Raw genomic sequence first — 14,166 nt, 5'->3', positions numbered from 1 at the left:
ATCTGGAAAAAAATGATGCTGAAATTCAAATGGAGACACAGGAGACCTCGAATAGCTAAAGCAATCTTGTACAACAAAAACAAAGCTGGAGGTATCACAATACCAGATTTCAGGACATACTACAGGGCAGTGGTAATCAAAACAGCATGGTACTGGTACAGAAACAGATGGATAGACCAATGGAACAGAATTGAAACACCAGAAATCAATCCAAACATCAAGGATCCAAAATCAATCCCTGGAGTAAGGACAGTCTATTCAATAAATGGTGCTGGGAAAATTGGATTTCCACGTGCAGAATCATGAAGCAAGAACCCTACCTTTCACCTTACACAAAAATTCACTCAACATGGATTAAAGACTTAAATCTACAACCCGACACCATCAAATTTTTAGAGAGCATTGCAGAAACCCTGCAAGATATAGGTACCGGCAATGACTTCTTGGAAAACACCCCAGAAGCACAGGCAGTCAAAGCTGAAATTAACATTGGGGATTGCATCAAATTGAGAAGTTTCTGTACTTCAAAAGAAACAATCAGGAAAGTGAAGAGGCAACCGACAGAATGGGAAAAAATATTTGCAAACTACGCAACAGATAAAGTGTTGATAACCAGAATCTACAAAGAAATCAAGAAACTCCACAACATCAAAACAAACAGCCCACGTAAGAGATGGGCCAAGGACCTCAATAGACATTTTTCAAAAGAGTGTACAACAAAACAAAGCCAGAGGCATCACAATACCAGATTTCAGGGCATACAACAGGGCAGTTGTTATCAAAACAGCATGGTACTGCTACAGAAACAGATGGATAGACCAATGGAACAGAAGAGAAACACCAGAAATCAATCCAAACATCTATAGCCAACTTTTATTTGATCAAGGATCCAAAACCAATCCCTGGAGTAAGGACAGTCTATTCAATAAATGGTGCTGGGAAAATTGGATTTCCACGTGCAGAATCATGAAGCAAGAACCCTACCTTTCACCTTACACAAAAATTCACTCAACATGGATTAAAGACTTAAATCTACAACCCGACACCATCAAATTTTTAGAGAGCATTGCAGAAACCCTGCAAGATATAGGTACCGGCAATGACTTCTTGGAAAACACCCCAGAAGCACAGGCAGTCAAAGCTGAAATTAACATTGGGGATTGCATCAAATTGAGAAGTTTCTGTACTTCAAAAGAAACAATCAGGAAAGTGAAGAGGCAACCGACAGAATGGGAAAAAATATTTGCAAACTACGCAACAGATAAAGTGTTGATAACCAGAATCTACAAAGAAATCAAGAAACTCCACAACATCAAAACAAACAGCCCACGTAAGAGATGGGCCAAGGACCTCAATAGACATTTTTCAAAAGAGTGTACAACAAAACAAAGCCAGAGGCATCACAATACCAGATTTCAGGGCATACAACAGGGCAGTTGTTATCAAAACAGCATGGTACTGCTACAGAAACAGATGGATAGACCAATGGAACAGAAGAGAAACACCAGAAATCAATCCAAACATCTATAGCCAACTTTTATTTGATCAAGGATCCAAAACCAATCCCTGGAGTAAGGACAGTCTATTCAATAAATGGTGCTGGGAAAATTGGATTTCCACGTGCAGAATCATGAAGCAAGAACCCTACCTTTCACCTTACACAAAAATTCACTCAACATGGATTAAAGACTTAAATCTACAACCCGACACCATCAAATTTTTAGAGAGCATTGCAGAAACCCTGCAAGATATAGGTACTGGCAAAGACTTCCTAGAAAAGACCCCAGAAGCACAGGCAGTCAAAGCTGAAATTAACATTGGGGATTGCATCAAATTGAGAAGTTTCTGTACTTCAAAAAAACAATCAGGAAAGTGAAGAGGCAACCAACAGAATGGGAAAAATATTTGCAAACTACGCAACAGATAAAGGGTTGATAACCAGAATCTACAAAGAAATCAAGAAACTCCACAACATCAAAACAAACAACCCACTCAAGAGATGGGCCAAGGACCTCAATAGACATTTTTCAAAAGAGGAAATCCAAAGTGCCAACAGGCACATGAAAAAATGTTCAAGGTCACTTGCAATCAGGGAAATGCAAATCAAAACCACAATGAGGTTCCACCTCACCCCGGTTAGAATGGCTCACATTCAGAAATGTACCAACAACAGATGCTGGAGAGGATGTGGGGAAAAAGGGACACTAACCCACTCTTCGTGGGAATGCAAACTGGTTAAGCCACTATGGAAGTCAGTCTGGAGATTCCTAAGAAACCTGAATATAACCCTACCATAAAACCCAGACCTCCCACCCCTTGGAATTTATCCAAAGGAAATTAAATTGACAAACAAAAAAGCGGTCTGCACCCTAATGTTTATTGTAGCTCAATTCTTGTAGCTCAATTCACAATAGCTCAGACCTGGAATCAACCCAAATTCCCATCAATAGTAGACTGGATAAAGAAATTATGGGATATGTACTCTATAGAATACCATACAGCAGTTCATTACAATGAAATCCGGTCATTAACAACAAGATGGAGGAATCTGAAAAACATTATGCTGAGTGAATTAAGCCAGTCCCAAAGGGACGAATATCATATGTTCTCCCTGATTGGCGACAACTAACTGAGCACCAAAGGGGAAACCTGTTGAAGTGAAATGGATACTATGAGAAACAGTGACTTGATCAGCCCTTGTCCTGACTGTTGATGTACAATTTAATACTTTATGCATTTTAGCATTTATTTGTTCTAGTACTATTGGTTGAACTCTGTAATTAACACACAATTATTCTTACATGTTTAAATTTAACTGAAGGGCCGGCGCCGCGGCTCACTAGGCTAATCCTCCGCCTAGCGGTGCCGGCACACCAGGTTCTAGTCCCGGTTGGGGTGCCGGATTCTGTCCCAGTTGCCCCTCTTCCAGGCCAGCTCTCTGCTGTGGCCAGGGAGTGCAGTGGAGGATGGCCCAGGTGCTTGGGCCCTTTACCCCATGGGAGACCAGGAAAAGCACTTGGCTCCTAGCTCCTGCCATCGGATCAGTGTGGTGTGCCGGCCGCAGTGCGCCGGCCGCGGCGGCCATTGGAGGGTGAACCAACGGCAAAAGGAAGACCTTTCTCTCTCTCTCTCTCTCTCTCTCTCACTGTCCACTCTGCCTCTCAAAAAAAAAAAAAAGAAATTTAACTGAAAAGTGATCTCTGTTTAATATAAGAGTGGAAATAAGAAAGGAAGGAGATGTACAATTTGGGACATGCTCAATCGGACTTTCCCCAAATGGTGGAGTTAGAAACGTGCCAGGGGATTCCAATACAATCCCATCAAGGTGGCATGTACCAATGCCATCTCACAGTCCAAGTGATCAATTTCAGTTCACAATGATCACACTGAGATGTCTAATAGTCAAAGGGATCACACAAACAAGACTAGTGTCTGCGAATACTGATAGAATAAAAAAGGGAGAGAATGATCCAACATGGGAAGCAAGATACACAGCAGATCCATAGAATGGCCGATGTCCTAAACAGCACTCTGGCCTCAGAATCAGCCCTTAAGGCATTTGGATATGGCTGAAGAGCCCATGAGAGTATTTTAGGCATGGAAAGCCATGATATCTGTGAGTGAGATCCCAGTGGAAAGAACAGGGCCATCAAAGACGGAGGTACCTTTCTCTGAAGGGAGGAGAGAACTTCCACTTTGACTATGACCCTGTTGGAATAAGATTGAAGTCGGCGACCTCAAAAGGCTTCCATAGCCTTGGCAACTCATGACTAGAGCCTAGGGAGATTACTGATGCCATAATCAAGAGTGTCAATTTGTTAAGTCAACCAGAGTAGTCACTGTGCACTTACTCCTCATGTGGGATCTGTCCTTAATGTGTTGTCCAATGTGAAGTAATGCTATAGCTAGTACTGAAATATTATTTACACTTTGTGTTTCTGTGTGGGTGCAAACTGATGAAATCTTTACTTAATATATACTAAATCAATCTTTTTTTTTTTTTTGACAGGCAGAGTGGACAATGAGAGAGAGAAACAGAGAGAAAGGCCTTCCTTTGCCGTTGGTTCACCCTCCAATGGCCGCCGCAGCCGGCATGCAGCGGCCGCCGCACCACGCTGATCCAATGGCAGGAGCCAGGTACTTATCCTGGTCTCCCATGGGGTGCAGGGCCCAAGCACTTGGGCCATCCTCCACTGCACTCCCTGGCCACAGTACAGAGCTGGCCTGGAAGAGGGGCAACCAGGACAGAATCTGGCGCCCCGACCGGGACTAGAACCTGGTGTGCCAGTGCCGCAAGGCGGAGGATTATCCTAGTGAGCCGCGGCGCCAGCCTAAATCGATCTTCTGTATATAAAGATAATTGAAAATGAATCTTGATATGAATGGAATGGTAGAGGGAGCAGGTGATGGGAGGAGTGCGAGTGGGAGGGAAGTTATATAGGGGAATGCCATTGTAATCCATAAACTGTACTTTGGAAATTTATATTCACTAAATAAAAGTTAAATAAAAATACAACACCCTTTCATGATGTAAAATCTAAGCAAATTGGGTATAGAAGGAACATTCCTCAACATATTCAAATCAGTTTATGACAAACCTACAGCCAGCATCATACTGAATGAGAAAAATTGGTAGCATTCCCACTGAGATCCAGAATCATACAAGGATGTCTACTCTTGCCATTGCATTTAATATAGTCCTGGATGTTTTAATCAGAGATATTAGGCAAGAAATAGAAATTAAAGGGATACAAACTGAAGGAGGAGGTCAAACAATCCCTATTTGCAGATGACATGATTCTATATATAGGAGACCCAAAAGACTCCACCAAGAGACTACTGGAACTAAAAGAAGAGTTCAGTAAAGTAGCAGGATATAAAGTCAATACATAAAAATCAAAAGGCTTTGTATACACAGATAATGCCAAGGCTAGGATTGAGCTTCTAAGATCAATACCATTCACAATAGCTACAAAAAAAAAATCAAATAATATGGAATAAATTTAACCAAGCATTTCAAAATCTCTACAATGAGAATTATAAAAATTAAAGAAAGAAATAGAAGAAGATACAAAAAATTTAAAAATTTTTCTATATTCATGGATTGGAAGAATCAATATCATCAAAATGTCCTTTATTCTGAAAGCAATTTACAGATGAGTGTGATACTAATCAGAACACCAAAGCAATTCTCAGATTTATAAAAAATGATACTGAAATTCACATGGAGGCACAGGAGACCTCTAATAGCAAAAGCAAATTTATGCAACAAAAACAAAGCCAGAGGCATCACAATACCAGATTTCAAGACATACTACAGGGTATTTATAATCAAAACAGCCTGGGACTGGTACAAAAACAATGGGTAGGCTAATGGCACAGAATAGAAACACCAGAAATCATTCCAAGCACCTAAAACTAACTTATATTTGACCATGAGGCTTAAAACAATCTCCAGAGCAAGGACAGTCTCTTCAACAAATGGTGCTAGGAAAACTGGATTTCCACATGCAGTATTATGAAACAAAACCTCTTCCTTACACCTTACACAAAAATCCATTCAAAATGGATTAAAGATCTAAATATATGACCCAGCACCATCAAATTATTAGATAACACTGGGGAAGCCCTGCAAGACATTGGCACAGACAAAGATTTCTTGGAAAAGATCCCAGAGCCACAGGTAATCAAAGCAAAAATAAACAGATTGGATTACATAAAGTTGAAAAGTTTCTGTGCTACAAAAGAGACACTCAGGAAAGTGAAGACTTGACCAACAGAATGGGAGAAATTATTTGCAACAATGCAACTGATAAAGGATTAAAAACCAGAATATACACAGAGATCAAGAATCTCAACAACAACAACAACAAAAATACCCCAGCTAAAAGATGGGCAAAGGACTTAAACATACATTTTTCAAAAGAGGAAATCCATATGGCCAATAGACACATGAAAAAATTCTGAGGATAACTAGCTGTCATGGAATGTAAATCCAAAGCACAATGAGATTTCAGCTCACCCCAGTTAATATAGCTTTCATACAGAAATCAAAAACAACAAATGCTGGTGAGGATGTAGGGAAAAATCCACTGTTTGTGGGAATATAAACTGGTAAAGCTACTATGGAAGATAGTCTGTAAATACCTTAAAAATCTGAATATAGACCTTCCATATGACCCAGCCATCCCACTCCTGGGAATCAGTACATAAAAGATTTATCTGCACCCCCATATTTTCTATAGCTCAATTCACAATAGCTAAGACATGGAATCAACCTAAAGGCCCATCAACCCAAGCCTGGATAAAGAAATTATAAGATATGTACACCATGGAATGCTACACAGTAGTAAAAAAAAATAAAAAAGAAATCCAGTCATTTGCAACAAAATGGGCGAATCTAGATAACATCATACTTAGTGAAATAAGCCAGTCCTGTGACAAATACCATATGTTCTCCCCGATCTGTGAGAATTAATAGAGCATCTAAGATGAAATCTGTTGAAATGAAATTGATGTTTCGAGAAGGGATGACTTGAACTGCCCTTGTCTTGACTGTTAAGGAACAGTTTTGGGGTTTTTTTGTTTGTTTGTTTTTTTAATTTTTTCTTCATACTATTTGTTGATATATTTACTTAACATAGAGTTAATCATAAGTATACAAAGTCATTTGAGGATGGTTATCAAAAACCAAAATAATAAGAAAGGGGGGAGGGATTTTGTCATTGTAAAGCTGTATAGTTCTGCATACTTGTAATGGGACACCGAATCCCTTTAAGCTGGGTGGTAAAAATGTCATCTTAAGTTTTAAAGTGATCATATTAAGTGTTAAAGCGAACCTATAGATAGGATTAAACGTTAAATGCAGCATATAAAAAAGGTCAAGTGTCTTGTAATAATAATAGAATTAAAAAGGAGAGGCCGGCACCGTGGCTCAATAGGCTAATCCTCCGCCTGCGGCAACAGCACACTGGGTTCTAGTCCTGGTTGGGGCACCAAATTCTGTCCCGGTTGTTCCTCTTCCAGTCCAGCTCTCTGCTGTGGTCCGGGAGTGCAGTGGAGGATGGCCCAGGCCCTTGGGCCCTGCATCCGCATGGGAGACTAGGAGGAAGCACCTGGCTCCTGGCTTCGGATCAGCAGCACACCGGCCACAGTGGCCTTTGGGGAGTGAACCAATGGAAAAGGAAGACCTTTCTCTCTGTCTCTCTCTCACTGTCCACTATGCCTGTCAAAAAAAAAAAAAAAAGAATTAAAAAGGAGAGAATATTTCAACACGGGAATAGTCCACACAGCAGACTCATAGAATGACAATTGCTTTAAGTAACACTCTGTCCTCAAAATCTTCCCTTAAGGCTTCCTGGTCTGGCTGAAAAGCCCATGAGAGCATTTCAGGCATGAAAATCCAAGACACTGTGATAAAAAAAATGTTCTACATGAAGGATCTTTGTAAGTGAGACTCCAGTGGAAAGCAGTGGTCATCAAAGAATGATGTACTTTTCTCTAACAGGACGAGAGAACTTCCACTTTACTTATGGTCTTGTCTAAATACTGACAGAGTTTGTGCATTCAAAAGGCTTCCATAGCCTACATAGCTCATGCCGAGAGCCTTATAATACTTTATGCTATACTGATTTTTTTAAACATAAAATAGTAAATATGGTTTACAGTAAGGATATTGTCTAGAAAATTTCAATTAGCCTATTTATGTAATATAAAACATATTGCATAACACAGAAATATGGTATCATAACATTAAAAATTTTTAGACAAACTATATTATTTTACTTATTTTCAAATTTAATAATTCTTAAGGTACTCTTGGAAAAACAGTGTCAATCATGAGCAATTTCGACTGAATATAGTATTTAATAATAATGTGGTTACTATTCTGATATAGGAGAAAGAATAAATATGATTATTTGTTAAGGGAATTTCAGGCTAATACATACTAATACATGCTGAACTGAACTTATTAAGAGAAAATGTTCTTGTAAATCAAATGATAGTCATTTTCTTAAAAAATGATGATAGCAGGTGTTCCAATCTGAACCATTCATTTGCAGCATGATTTAAAATTAGCAAATGTCAACATGATGGAAGGTTAGTCTCTGAGAAATACAGATTACACAGACCATGTTCAATGTATGCTCTGAAGCATAAATGATAATTCTTTATGGTGATTTTTGTTTTGCAAGATATATTTAGATATATTAATTATTTTATGTTCATTACAACTTAGTAATATATGAAATGAGAATATTTTTATTATAATATTTTCAGATGAAGTAGTCAGGGCTGAGAGAGATTTAATGACTCATCCAGTGTCACATAATTCATATATTATAAACTACAGAAAAAAATTTAGAACCAAGTGTTCTGATAATTGGTTCTATACTTATCCCAACTTATCATTTAAAAAATTTTCAGAATTTCAAAAATTCTGTACAGAATAGAGGATACAAAATGCAGGTAACAGAACAGTGTTCATGTCTGCTGCATTAGAAGCCACTCAGAAGTTAGAAGAGTCAGTGGAGAGAAAAAGATAACCCATTATTTCCCCAATTATTGATTTTTCTAATTATAAAATGCATTTAGTCTGACTATGCTTTCTAATTTTATTCTTCTAATTATGTTCTTCAGGTTACTATTTTCAGATACCTAGCTTTGTCAAAAGTGAACTGAAATATAGCAGAATTTGGATCAGCCTTACACCTGATACAAAAAAAACTTTCATTAAAGCTTAAATGAAACGAATTGAAGCTGCATAGTGGCTTCTTACTGTGGTTCAATGTATAATGGCTTACTTTGACAGATAAATGGCCAATATTTCACAAAATTGTCTATTTTCTCAGTAAAGCAAGATATCTCTTCTTTGCACATAGCTCACAAATTACAAATGTGTTCTGAATGCTGGTAATGTTATGGACTGGAAGATTAAAAGATCATTTGAACGTAATGCTTTCCTTGTGTGCAAAACAAGACAGAAACAAGAAAGAAGGGAGGAAATACATCCATTCCTCAAATCCTCAATTTTATATCAAGAAAAAAGGTAACATGGTGCCAATGTTTTTTTATAAAAAATAGCAGAAGAAAAACACAGTATTTAATATGAATGATCTCCTGTCACCAAAATAAGAGGCCATCCTAAAATAGCTGGGCCACTATACAGAGACAAATGTTCTCTGTCATCAAAGTGACATCAAAGCTTGCAGTTTTAACTAACCAGAGGGATCAATGTCAATTATTGTAGCAATTTTAAATTCAGTCTTTTAGAAATAGGAAAATGTAAATCAAAATCAGAATGCAATATCATCTCATACCTGTTAGAACAACTAGTACAGCATAGACAAGTGATACAGAGAAAGGGGAACGCTTGTAAATATGATATGGAGTTGGTGAGGCTGCAGAGAAAAAGGAACACTTATAAACTGTCAGCTGTGGATGTAATTTGTTCAGACACTATGGAAATCAGTTTAGGCTTCTCAAACAATTCAAATTAGAACTACCATATGGGCCAGCAATTCACTGCTGGCTATATAGTCAAAGAAAATGAAATAAGTATGTCAGAAACTTCACTGCACTCCCATGTTAATTGTAGCACTATTCAATGTATTCAAGATACAGAATCCACCATGGTGTCATTTGATGAATTAATGGATGGATAAATAGTTAGATACATAGATATAAATGTATATAAAATAAAATATTATTCTATCTTTTAAAATATTTTATTGAAATACAGTATACTTACCAAGAAAAGAACTTTCTTGTCATCTATTCACACTCATAGTAAACATCTAAACTAAGAACAAAATATTGGAGCTGGCATTATGGCATAACGAATTAAATCACAGCCTGTAGCACTGGCATCCCATATGGGTTCCAGTTTGAGTCCCAGCTGCTCCTCTTCTGACCCAGCTCCCTGCTAATGTGCCTCAGAAAGCAACAGAGAATGAACCAAGTACTTAGGCACCTGCACCCATGTGGGAAACCTGGAAGACACTCCTGGCTCCTGGCTTTGGCCTAGCCCCATCCCGGCCTTTGCAGCCAGTTGAGGAGAGAACCAGCAGATGGGAGATCTCAATCTCTCAATCTCTTGCTCTCTCGTTGTCTCGCTCTCTCCCTCCCAGCCTCCCTCCATCTTTGTTTCTGTAACTTGCAAATAAATAAAAATCTTTTAAAGGGAAAAAATACTGCTAGTACTCGAAGAGTCCTCATTATTACCCCTCTCCATTTCTTTCTTTTTAACATTTGAAATAAGAATATATTGTCATGTGCAAGGAATGATTCAGTGATGCAGTATGTATAACTATATACCAAATGATATGACATCCACACAATTTTTATACTGTCTCTATATATTAGCTACCACAATAAGAGAAAATGTGCTTTTTGTCTTCTGGGGTCTGGCTTATTCCATTAAGCATAATGATCTCCAGGTCCACCCATTGTGTTACAAATGTCAGGATTTCATTCTTTTTTATGCCTGAGTAATATTCCATCATGTATATGTATATCATAATTTCAGTATTCAGTCATCAGTTGATCAACATCTAGGTTGATTACATATCTTGGTTGTTGTGAATTGAGCTGCTATAAACACAGGAGTGTAGATAACTCCTTCATGTGCTGATTTCATTTCGTTTGGATATATTCCCAGGAGTGGGATGGCTGTGTCATATGGTGGATTGAGTTTTAGTTTTCTTTTTTTTAAAAAAGATTTTTATTTTATTTATTTAAAAGACAGAGTGACGGAGAGAGGAGAGGCAGAGACAGAGAGAGGTCTTCCTTCCGCTGGTTCACTCTCCAGATGGCTGCAATGGCCAGAGCTGCGCCAATCCGAAGCCAGAAGCCAGGAGCTTCTTCCGAGTCACCCACACGGGTGCAGGGGCCCAAGGACTTGGGCCATCTTTCACTGCTATCCCAGGCCATAGTAGAGGACTGGATCAGAAGAGGAGCAGCCAGGACTAGAACCAGCGCCCATATGGGATGCCAGTGCTTTAGGCAGGGGCTTTAACCTGCTGTGCCACAGCACTGGCCCCGAGTTTTAGTTTTGTGAGGAATCTCCATATTGTCTTCCATAATGGTTGTGCCAGTTTTCTTTCCCACCAACAATGTATTAGGGTACCTTTGTCTCTATATCTCTGCCAGCATTTGCTATTTTTTGAGTTTTGGATGATAGCTATCCTAACAAGGTGAGGTGAAACCTCATTGTAGTTTGTATTTGCATTTCCCTGATGGTCAGTAAGCCTGAGCATTATTGATGTGATTCTTGGACATTTGCATTCCATCTTTTTAAAAATGTATGTTCATATTTGTTGCTCATTTCTCTCCTGCATTGTTTGTTGTTTTGGTGAGTTCCTTGAGCTCCTATTTTATTTTCTGAATACTAAGCCTTTATTGCATGTATAGTTTGCAAATATATTCCACCATTCTGTCAATTACCACTTCAATCTTTTGAGTGTTTCTTTTGCTGTGCAGAAGCTTCTGGTTTAATGTAATCCCAATTGTTTATGTTCTTTTTTATTGCTTGTGGTTCTAGAGTCTTATCCAAAAAGTCTTTGCCTTTGCAAATGTCTTACAACATTCCCTCTCTGATTTCCTCTAGGAATTTGATGTTTCTTTTCTTTTAACTTTTATTTAATGAATATAAATTTCCAAAGTACAGCTTATAGATTACAACGGCTTCCCCCCCCATAATGGCCCTCCCACCCACTACCCTCCCCTTTCCCACTCCCTCTCCCCTTCCATTCACATCAAGATTCATTTTCGATTCTCTTTATATACAGAAGATCAGTTTAGCATACATTAAGTAAAGATTTCAACAGTTTTCTCCCACACAGAAACATAAAGTGAAAAATACTGATTGAGTACTATTTATAGCATTAAATCTCAATGTACAGCACACTAAGGACATAGATCCTACATGAGGAGTAAGTGCACAGTGACTCCTGTTGTTGACTTAACAAATTGACACTCTTGTTTATGGCATCAGTAATCACCCTAGGCTCTTGTCATGAGCTGCCAAGGCTGTGGAAGCCCCCTGAGTTCACAGACTCTGATCATATTTAGACAAGGCCATGGTCAAAGTGGAAGTTCTCTCCTCCCTTCAGAGAAAGGTACCTCCTTCTTTGATGAACTGTTCTTTCCACTGGGATCTCACTTGTGGAGATCTTTCATTTAGGTTTTTTGAAAAAAAAAAAAAAACCTAAATGATGTTTCAAGTGTTGGGTTTAGATCCTTGATCCATTGATACCTCTCACCATACACAAAAATCAATTCAAAAAGGGATCAAAGACATATATTTAAGAGCTCAAACTATGAAGTCAGTGCAAGAAAATGTAAAGTAAACACCTCAAGACATTGATGTAGGTAATGACTTTCTTGGATAAACTCCCAAAGCACAGGAAACAAAACCAAAACTAGACAAATGTGATTATATCAAACTCAGAGGCTACTGCACATTAAAGAAACCAATAGAGTGAAGAGACAGCTGACATTTTAGATTATTTAGATAGTCCTCTTGACACAGCTTATGCTACAGCCTATAAGTTTTGAAATGTTGTGTTTTCATTTTCCTTCACTTTGAGAATTTTTTACCTCCTTCTGATTTCTTCTATGACCCAGTATTCAAACAGGAGCATGCTGTTTAGTCTTCATGTGTGTGTATATTTTCTACAATTTCTCATGTTGTTAGTTTCCAGCTTTATTCCATTGTGGTCAGAAAATATACCATGATATGACTTAATTTTTTTGAATTTGTTGAAAAGTGTTTTATGGCTGAGTATATGGTCTATTCTAGAAAATGTTCTTTGCATTGATGAACTGAATGTGTATTCATTCATTCTGCAGCTGTGGGATGAAATCTTCTGTAGATATGTATTAGGTCCATTCGGTTTACAGAGTAGTTTAGCTATGTTTCTTCTTTGTTTATTTTTTCTCTGGTTGATCTGTTTGTTGATAAAAAGTGTGATGTTGAAATCCAATCATTATATTGGAGCTTATGTCTCTCTTTAGATCCATTAACATTTGTTTTATAAAACTAGGTGTCCTAGCAGGGAGCAAATATACACTTACTACAGTAACATCTTTTTATTGAGTTGATCCCTCTGTCATTACACAATTATCTTCTTTGTTTCTTTAAACAGTATTGCATTAAATTCTATTTTTCCAAATATGACTATAGCTACTCCACTCTGATTTCCATTTTCATGGAGTATCTTTTTCTATCTTTTCACTTTCAGTCTGTGTGTATCTTCACTGGTGTAGCATATGTCTTGTAGGCGGTACATATGGGCCTTTTTTAATCCATTCAACTGGTATGTATCTTTTTTAAATTTTTTTAAGATCTTATTTATTTGAGAGGTAGAGTTATAGACAGTGAGATGAAGAGAAAGACAGAAAGGTCTTCCTTCCATTGGTTCCTCCCCAAATGGCCGCAACAGCCAGAGCTGTGCCAATCTGAAGCCAGGGGCGAGGAGCTTCTTCCTGGTCTCCCACGTGGGTGCAGGGGCCCAAGGACTTGGGCCATCTTCAACTGATTTCCCAGGCCATAGCAGAGAGCTGGATTGGAAGAGGAACAGCTGGGACTAGAACTGGCACCCATATGGGATGCTGGCACTACGGACGGAGGATTAACCTTCTGCGCCACAACACCGACCCTGGTATACATCTTTTAATTTGAGAATTTAGTTGATATACATTCAAGGTTATTGTTAATAAGTAATGACTTAGTCCTGCCATTTTTCCAAAGATATTTCCATTGTTTGATTTAAATCTTATTTGGTCTTTTACAAGGTTTTCTGACTTCATATTCTTTCATGCTTCTGAGTTTCTTTCTGTTTCTATGTATACTACATCCTTAAGTATCATTTGTAATGTTGGTCAGGTGGTGACAAATTCTTTTTAAATTTTGCTTGTCTGGTCTTAGTTTCTATTGTGAAAACTACTTTCAAGCTAATGGGAGTTCCTTTAAGTTGTGATCTGGTATTTCTCTCTTGCAAATTTTAGGATAGTCTCTTTATGTTTTTGTTTTGAAAGTTTGACCACAGCGTTTCATGGTAAGTATCTTTTCTGATCATGCTTATTTGGAGTTCTACACCATTCCTGTATTTAGATGTCCACATCTTTCAACAACTGGGAAAATTTTTTGCTATTATGTCATGA

This window comes from Oryctolagus cuniculus, chromosome 2 (genome assembly GCF_051225735.1).
Source record: "Oryctolagus cuniculus isolate XC-2025 breed Fujian yellow rabbit chromosome 2, ASM5122573v1, whole genome shotgun sequence".
NCBI lineage: Eukaryota > Metazoa > Chordata > Mammalia > Lagomorpha > Leporidae > Oryctolagus > Oryctolagus cuniculus.
The sequence above is the reverse complement of the archived record's forward strand: the minus strand, read 5'-3'. Positions refer to the sequence as shown.